This window comes from Macrobrachium rosenbergii, chromosome 13 (genome assembly GCF_040412425.1).
Source record: "Macrobrachium rosenbergii isolate ZJJX-2024 chromosome 13, ASM4041242v1, whole genome shotgun sequence".
Classification (NCBI taxonomy): domain Eukaryota; kingdom Metazoa; phylum Arthropoda; class Malacostraca; order Decapoda; family Palaemonidae; genus Macrobrachium; species Macrobrachium rosenbergii.
In genome coordinates, this window is record NC_089753.1 from 12,441,693 (window position 1) to 12,449,907 (window position 8,215).

Genomic DNA, 8,215 nt, shown 5'->3' on the forward strand with positions numbered 1-8,215 from the left:
CTCCCCTCGACCAGCAGGCTTCTTCATCAGAGACGAAATTTCAAACGGCGCCTGCTGGTAGATACGAGAGCAATGCAGTCGGTCTTCCCGCCATCCGAGGAAGATTTAGAAAAGATACCTGATTCAACACCTGCCCTCATAGCAGCAAACGGAGCTCCCATCCGCATGTATGGCACAACGACCCGGACTATCTCAATTCTGGGCCGCAGATACCACTGGCCCTTCGACATTGGGAGGTCAAGCTTCCCCTGCTGGGCACAGACTTCCTAGGACACCACGGACTTCTGGTTGACGTCGGAAGACAACGCCTCCTCAACACAGGAACCTGCCATTCCCTTCAGCTCTCCACCGGACCTGGAATGCCTGCCATCTGCTCCACAGCCCCCAACGGCTACACGTCCCTCCTACAGGAGTTCCCGGATGTATTCAAACTAGAGCTCGCCAGTCACCAGGGTCTTCAGCAAAGCACGGCATCTTCCATCATATCACCACGACGGGCCCACCGACCCATGCCAAGTTCTGACGACTGTCCCTCCAAAAGTTACAAGACGCCAAACGGGCCTTTGCAGAGATGAAACAGATGGGCAACTGTAAAAGAGCATCAAGCCCGTGGGCGTCTCCCCTCCACATGGTAAAGAAGTCCGATGGTTCATGGAGGCCCTGCGGGGACTATCGGCGCTTGAATTTACTAACAACACCAAACCACTACCCCCTCCCTAACATGCAAGACCTATTAGGCGCCCTCCACGGCACGAAGATTTTCTCCAAGATGGACCTGCTGAAGTCATACTTCCAAGTCCCTGTGCGTCCCGACGACGTCCCAAAGACCGCCATCATCACGCCCTTCGGGACTTATACATTTTCCTATCCCACCTTTGGTCTCGGGAATACAGGTGCCACAGTCCAGTGCCTGATGGACACCATCTTGGGGGATCTGCCTTTCTGCATCTGCTACGTCGACGACATTCTCATCTTCTCCAGGTCCCCAGAGGAACACCTTCACCACGTCTGCACTGTCCTGAAACGTCTGCAGGACAGCTGACTAATCGTCAGGTTCAACAAATGCATTTTGGGACTGAAAGTAGACTTCTAGGGCTCAAGATTTCCCCAGCAGGAGTGCGCCCACAGCCTTTAAAGTAAAACTATAGAGAATTTCCCAAAACCACAAACCATCAAGGCCCTTCAGGAGTTTCTTGGGATGATAAACTACTACTGACGTTTCATCCCAGTCGTCACCGGCTATGTGCCCCGACATCAACAATGAGGGGCATGCAAAAAACACTGACCTGGGAGGCTCTGCAGCAGCAGGCATTCATAAAACAAACACAGCCCTTGCCAATGCAACTACCTTGACTCACCACTACCCCGCAGCTGCCCTCAGATTGACAACGGATGTCAGCAACATTGCCTGCAGCGCAGTACTCGAGCAACTAGTGAATGGTGCCCCCCAACCCTTGGCCTTCTTCAGACACAAGTTTTCGCCAGCAGAGACCCGCTACAGCGCCTACGACAGAGAGCTGCTGGCTATCTACCAGGCCATGAGACACTTCAAGTACCTGCTGGAGGGGACCTAATTCACGATCCTAACAGATCACAAACCCTTGGTGCATGCATTTGCAAAGCCGGGAGACACATGGTCTGCAAGGCAACAGCAACACCTGACTGCCATCTCTGAATTCAGGTGCACCATCAACTATGTCTCTGGCATGAAGAACCCAGTAGCTGACGCCCTGTCGAGAGTAGAAATCAATTCCCTTCACCTCGGCATCGACTACGAAAACCTGGCAAAAGAACAAACAGCAGACCCAGAGGCGGCAGACTACAGAACAGCAGTGACGGCTCTTAAGTGGGTAGACGTGCCCATAGGAAACTCGAACACAGCTCTCCTCTGTGACACCAGCACAGGCCGCCCCGCCCCTAGTACCGCCGCGAGGAGAAAGAAGGCGTTCAACATAGTCCACGGTCTCTCCCATCCATCAGGGCGCACAACGGCGCGCCTCATGACTGACAAGTTCGTTTGGCATGGCATCAACAAGGACATCTGACAGTGGGCAAGGAGCTGCTTCTCATGCCAGACAAGCAAAATATCCTGGCACACAGAATCCGGGGTCGGCGACTTCCCCCAGCCTCGTTGGCGCTTTGGCCACATCCACATCAACTCCGTCAGGCCTCTTCCACAGTCGGGAGGAGCCAGATACCTCCTGATGACCAGAGACCGCTCCACCCGCTGGCCCGAGGCAACCCCCATGTAGGAGGCATCAACAGCGTCATGCGCAGAGGCCCTCCTCTCCAGTTGGATTAGCTGTTTCGGAGTGCCAGACAGCATCACTACAGACAGGGGTCCAGCCTTCCTGTCAGAGCTCTCATTCTCCTTGGGTACAACACTACTCAGCACAACACCCTACAACCCCGCAGCGAACGGCATGGTCGAGAGGGCATATCGCTCTCTTAAGGCAGCTCTCATGGCACGTTGCACCGATGAGAGATGGAAGGAACAGCTCCCCTGGGTCCTGCTGGGTCTCTGCACGGCACTGAAAATTCTTCCTGCTGTCGGCCAATAACCCCCTCCTGAGGTTGAGGGAACTCGCACAGAAGTTCGTGCCTTGCCATAAGACCTTCACCGACAGAACCACCTCCTACAGCCCACCCGCCTTAGACTCCTGCGCCTAAGTCTTCATCAGGGTGGACGCCCTTTGACCACCCTTAACCAGGTCCTGCAGGGCCCCACCAAGTCAACAGGCAGGCTGCCAAGGCATACCTCCTTGACATCCATGGGCGTGAAGGCTGGGTCACCATCGACAGACTGAAGCCGGCATTCCTGTTGGACAGCAAAGTATACGAGGAGGGAGGCAGGTGCCCCAGAGTTCCCCCTCAGTACCTCCCCGCAGACACACCTGCCCCCACCAAAGAGAGGTCCGGGCGCCAGGGGACACATCAAGCCAACCCCAGATGTCGGTTCCACCCCACGCCCACAGTTCTCCAGGAGTAGGGGCCCACTCCAGCTACCTCAGCAGTTGTGTAATTAATGTTGTTTCATCCAATAATTGCTCCTCTAATTATTGTGGGGGGGAGGGGTATTTGTAAGGGCGTCTAATCGCCTCTCCATTCTTGTGTTTCGCTCCTCATATGTACATTAATCACGTCTTATATGTTACTTGCTATTATTTCAGATTCTTTATGTATCTCATTGTATGCATCATTGTACGGCCTTTCCGCCGATATATAGCCTTTTACATGTTCTGTAACACATAATATGTCTTCTTATGCCTGTTAACAAACACAATTTCTGTATGGATGCAGTGGGGGCCTCAGGTCACCTGCTACCTTTCCATCCGCTTTATGCATTATAAACACCTGTAGAGAATAATAATCAGTCTTTCACTTTTGACATTTCTTGAACCTCACATTATTATCATTATTATTATTATTATTATTATTATTATTATTATTATTATTATTATTAATCAGAAGATGAAACCTATTCATATGGAACAAGCCTACAGGGGCCATTGACTTGAAATTCAAGCTTCCAAAGAATATGGTGTTCATTAGGAAGAAGTAAGAGGAAAGATCCCATTCACTCATTAAAAAAGGAAAAAAATAAATTAACAAATTAACAAACAGATAAAACTGTATTGAAATGCAAGGAGAATAGTATTGGGGTAGCAATGCATTGCACCTTCGCTTGAACTTCTGAAGTTCCAATTTCATGACATCCTCTGGGAGGCTGTTCCACAGTCCAACGGTGTGAGGAATAAAGGACCTCTGGAACTGAGAAGTTTGACAGCAAGGCACATTTACTGCATATTGGTGCTGCTGTTCAGCGAATCTTCGTTGCTCTCAGCAAGAAAACGGGATCAGGGATCAATTGTGAATGTGAAAGATCTCTGTTGAAATACAACTTGTGAAAGAGTGACAAACAAGAGACCATCCGTCGATGGTCCAAGCCATAACTACTACTATGTATTAAGAAACAGAAACCTACCACCATGAACCACTCTATCTAAAGAGACAAATCTCTGGCAGAAGCAGACATCCACACCAGAGAGCAGTATTCTAGTAAAGGGAGTACAAATGACCTAAAACAGGTTGCACTCATTTTACCACTGTTATAAATATATGAGGCCTTATGAACAATACCTAACTTTTTCGTGCGGCATTCGCTGAAACTTTGTTAGATGTTTCTCAAAAGTCAGATGCGAGTTAAATGTCACATCTAGAATAGTGAAAGCATCAAACTCATTCAGCAAAGTTCCATCCACCTGAAGGGGAGGATGGGGTGGGAAATCAGTATGAGATTAATCAACAGTGTTTTCATTTTACTGGAGTTCAGCCTCATACCCCACTAACTACACCATTCCCTGATCCAGTCTATGTCCTGACTGAGGCTGAGGGCAGCTTCATTTCTCAAAAGTGGAGATTTTACTACACCTGCACACCTGCAAGTGTTGCATCATGGGCACATCGAACAATTTTGTTTTCCAAGCCAACAACCAAGTTACTTGTATACACTAAAAATAACAGTGGACCAAGAACATTAACCTGTGGAACTCAAAATAGAATAAGGAAAGACCTCAAAATGTTCCTTGCACAGCTCAGAGTTTCCAGATGGCAATTAGAACATATGATGGGCCTGCTGTAGTTCCCATCAGTAATAGATCCAATACTCAGATTGCAACTAAAAAAATGTGAACAAATTCTGGCTATCGCATGCAGGAAAAACCATGCAAGACCGACCTCATCAAAAGAATCAAAAAGTTCGGGAGATCCTTCAGCCTTGGACCTGGAAGGAATCTCTGGCGAAAAATGTCACCCTGACTCCTCCGAACTGTATGAGTGACAATACACACAAATGCTGCGTTGACAGGTTGGGGAGGACATTGGGAGGATCATCAGGTGGAAGGGAGGTGGTCAGCCACTCTTGAGGAGGAATTGTCAAGTCAATTTCCTGGCGCTGATGGCTGTCTTTTTGTCTCTTAAAAAACTCAAACCTCCAGAAGAAAGAAACATTTTGTTGGTTCTAGACAACATGACCGCAATGTCCTGCATCAAGAGGTCAGGATCATGTTCACCTGATCTCAATATGATAATGCTAGCCAACCTTCCAATGGCACAAGCAAGGAAGTGGCTCTTGTCTACAATTCTTCTCCACGTAATAGCAGACTCTATCAAGGAAAACTACAGCCTCAACAGAGTGGATGTTAGACAACCACTCTTTCCAAACAATAGCCAACATGTTTCCACAACTGGAAGTGGACCGGTTCGCCACATATGAGAATCACAAACTCCCAATGTATGTCTCTCCAAACTTGGACAATCAAGCAACAGCAAGAGATGTCTTCCTACAAGACTGAAACAAATGGAGGACGATATATACCTTTTTCCTTCATTGTCCCAGATTTCGAAGGTTTTGAATCTTCAAAGGAACAGCTTAATCAATAGCCCCAAATTGGCCAAACAGGAATTGGTTCCTATTACTCCAACAAAGGGCAAAGAGATCAATTTCACTGCCTTCTGCTGTTCTATCCCAGACAGTAGGAGGGAAAGTTGTCTATGCATCCTCATTTCTGAGCTGAGACTTTCACATGTGGATTTTTTAAATATTGTCGACCATGAAAATTACTCACCCAAAATTGCTAGGTACCTAGTGCAAAAAAACTAAGAACATCATCTATCCGACAATACCAGTCCGTATGGAAGATATGGTTAGATTATATCCATACTGAGAGCCCAGTTGAGATTTCTATGGAGACACTGTGCTACGGAAATGTGTATAAATCAGGCATTCAAGCTCTGATGAACCTTCACACATTCAAACTCCACCATCGTCAGATCCCTTCGACCTCAATATTGACCTTCAACATTCTATGGATGCATTTTCTCATCATTGTTATCACAGTTAAGTTATTGTAAATATAATTGTTTTATTTTATAACTTTCCTTTCTTTACTCCTACCAATTACACTGAAGGGATCCTGTAAGTATATATATATACTTTTTTAAGCTGAAAGAATGATATTTTATGTTATCAGGCATCGTGACTTCTATGGTCATTAAATACAATAATTACTACATTTACAATAACTGTGATAATGATGATGAGAAATGCATCCAAAGAATGTTTAAGGTCAATATTAAGGTTGAAGGGATCTGATGATGGTGGAGTTTGAATGTGCGAAGTTCATCAGAGCTTAAAAGTCCGTTGGTTAGATATCCATAGATGACATACAAAGATATCCGTCCTCTGAAGAATCCTACGTCGACTAACAATTGGAGATGAAGCATGTGATCGGCTGGAGACTATGGAGGTCACTATCCACAACTGGAGTCGAGTTCGGATAATCTCCTGTAAGTTCATCAAAGCTTGACGGGGAAAAACCAATACATATTCAGTGGGCAAATACATTATTTACTGGGGCATAAGAAAACTATCCAGTGTGCTGGTCAGCAATCTCTAGACTGCGAAACTTCCAAGACTTCCTGAAGTTGTACTTGCTATGTAAAATTCGTGAGCAATTCAATAACATCCAAATAAAAGACCATCCAAGAGGTCCACCAAAGAAGACCATCCAACAGGTTCATCAATATCGAGGGCTGTTCCTCTCTCACAGTCGTTTCCAAAGCTTTTCCCGTGGGATCAGGGTTACGCCACCTGACCTCATCTTTCGTAATAGGAGAAACAAACATAAACAACGGTCCTTCAACCATTCATTTACGTTCTTCAGTACAATTACCAAAACAAAAACAGCAAAAGGGCAAATGAGAGTGAAAAAAATAATATAGGCTTAAGTACTAGAAAATTACATGTATATAAGAAAACTGGAAAAACACAAAAGTGGACTGACTACTACAAAATGCCAGATTTATACATTTCTGTAACACACTTTTGAATTTTCTTATATACCTTTGAAGACGAATGCCTTGAAGTAACAACCACCATGGCATACAAGGCAACATTACAGAACTCTACTTTATGGATCTGGTATTGACTCAGTACATAAATTGTCACTCCTTCTGCAGTCTTTTGCACTAAAGACCCGCTCCTGAAAAAGCTTCCAATTGCTTGGTCCCTGAACAAGGTGCTTAGGCTTCTATCAACCACTCAATTCAGCAGACCCCATACAACCACAACTCGCATGCTGCAAAAGGCGATCTTCTTGAATACGTTAGCACAGGAGCTCACATTAGTGAACTGGGCTCTCTTGAATAGGGATGATACATCGTGCAAACTGACCATCAAATATTATTGTCCCCTGGCCCATCATTCCTGGCCAAGAATGAGAATCTTAAGTGAAAATCTCCTATTCTGATAAGAAAACTCAATTTAAAGCAGATAAAAACATGATGCCTGGTTCAAGCACTTAAGGTTTACCTAGATGTCACGGCAAATATCCCAGAAAGGTCAATTTTCCTATACCCTAGCACAAATAAACCACTCTCTCTACATGGGATGAGAATAATTTTAGTGTCCCTTATTGAAAAGGCAAATCCAAACTCCTTTCCTAAGTTACCCGATATTAGAAAAGTAAGTACATAAGTCATTGGCCTTCTTCAGAGATGCCTCTTTCAAAGAAGTCTCTGAATGTACAGGGTGGTCACTAAAACATTTATTCCATGAGCTGGAACAAACTGATTACACTGTGTCAGTAGGTGGTATGGTCAGTCCTAACCCCATAGGCGCTATAGCGGAAAACCAGGGCTCCTTGACAGGTGGGTATGCTAACTATCGCTGGGAAGGTGCAACAAGGCTGCAACCAAAACCCAGCATGATTAGGGTAAGTTCATGTTTAGTTTTTTGTTCTTTGTTACCAAAACCTGGGAGTATTTGGAATAAAGAATGGGGCTTGAAACTTTGGCTTGCTCGGATCAGAAATGTTTTTTCTTTTGGGCTGTTGGGATTAAAATTTGAGAGCAAGCCTTTTTTGTCACCTATCAATTTCTTTGCAGAGCTCCTTGAGGATGAAACAAAGGGACTACACTATCAAAACCAGCTTTTGACAATGGAAAAGCCTAATTTTGGTACTTGCTGTTGAGTCCTAAAAATCCTCCCCTTCCTGACGAAAAGACATGGGATTTGGGCAAGGATCGCCCTGCATTGACCAACAGAAAGTAAGGGCTTCTTGGTCTCCGACTATGGAAACAACCTGGGTACAGCTTCAGCTGAAGATGTGGAAAGTGCCCTCTTATCTTTGAGTTCATTACATACTCCATCATG

The 8,215-nt window shown here is 45.5% G+C and overlaps 1 protein-coding gene and 1 long non-coding RNA gene across 3 annotated transcripts in view; one reads left to right on the forward strand and one right to left on the reverse strand.

Annotated features, from left to right (window-relative positions):
• Positions 1 to 8,215, reverse strand: part of LOC136844912 (uncharacterized) — a 511,857-nt gene that overhangs the window by 231,682 nt on the left and 271,960 nt on the right. The gene's annotated exons all lie outside the window — the stretch shown is intronic.
• The window catches only part of LOC136844911 (long-chain-fatty-acid--CoA ligase ACSBG2-like), a 227,558-nt gene that overhangs the window by 60,871 nt on the left and 158,472 nt on the right, over positions 1 to 8,215 (forward strand). The gene's annotated exons all lie outside the window — the stretch shown is intronic.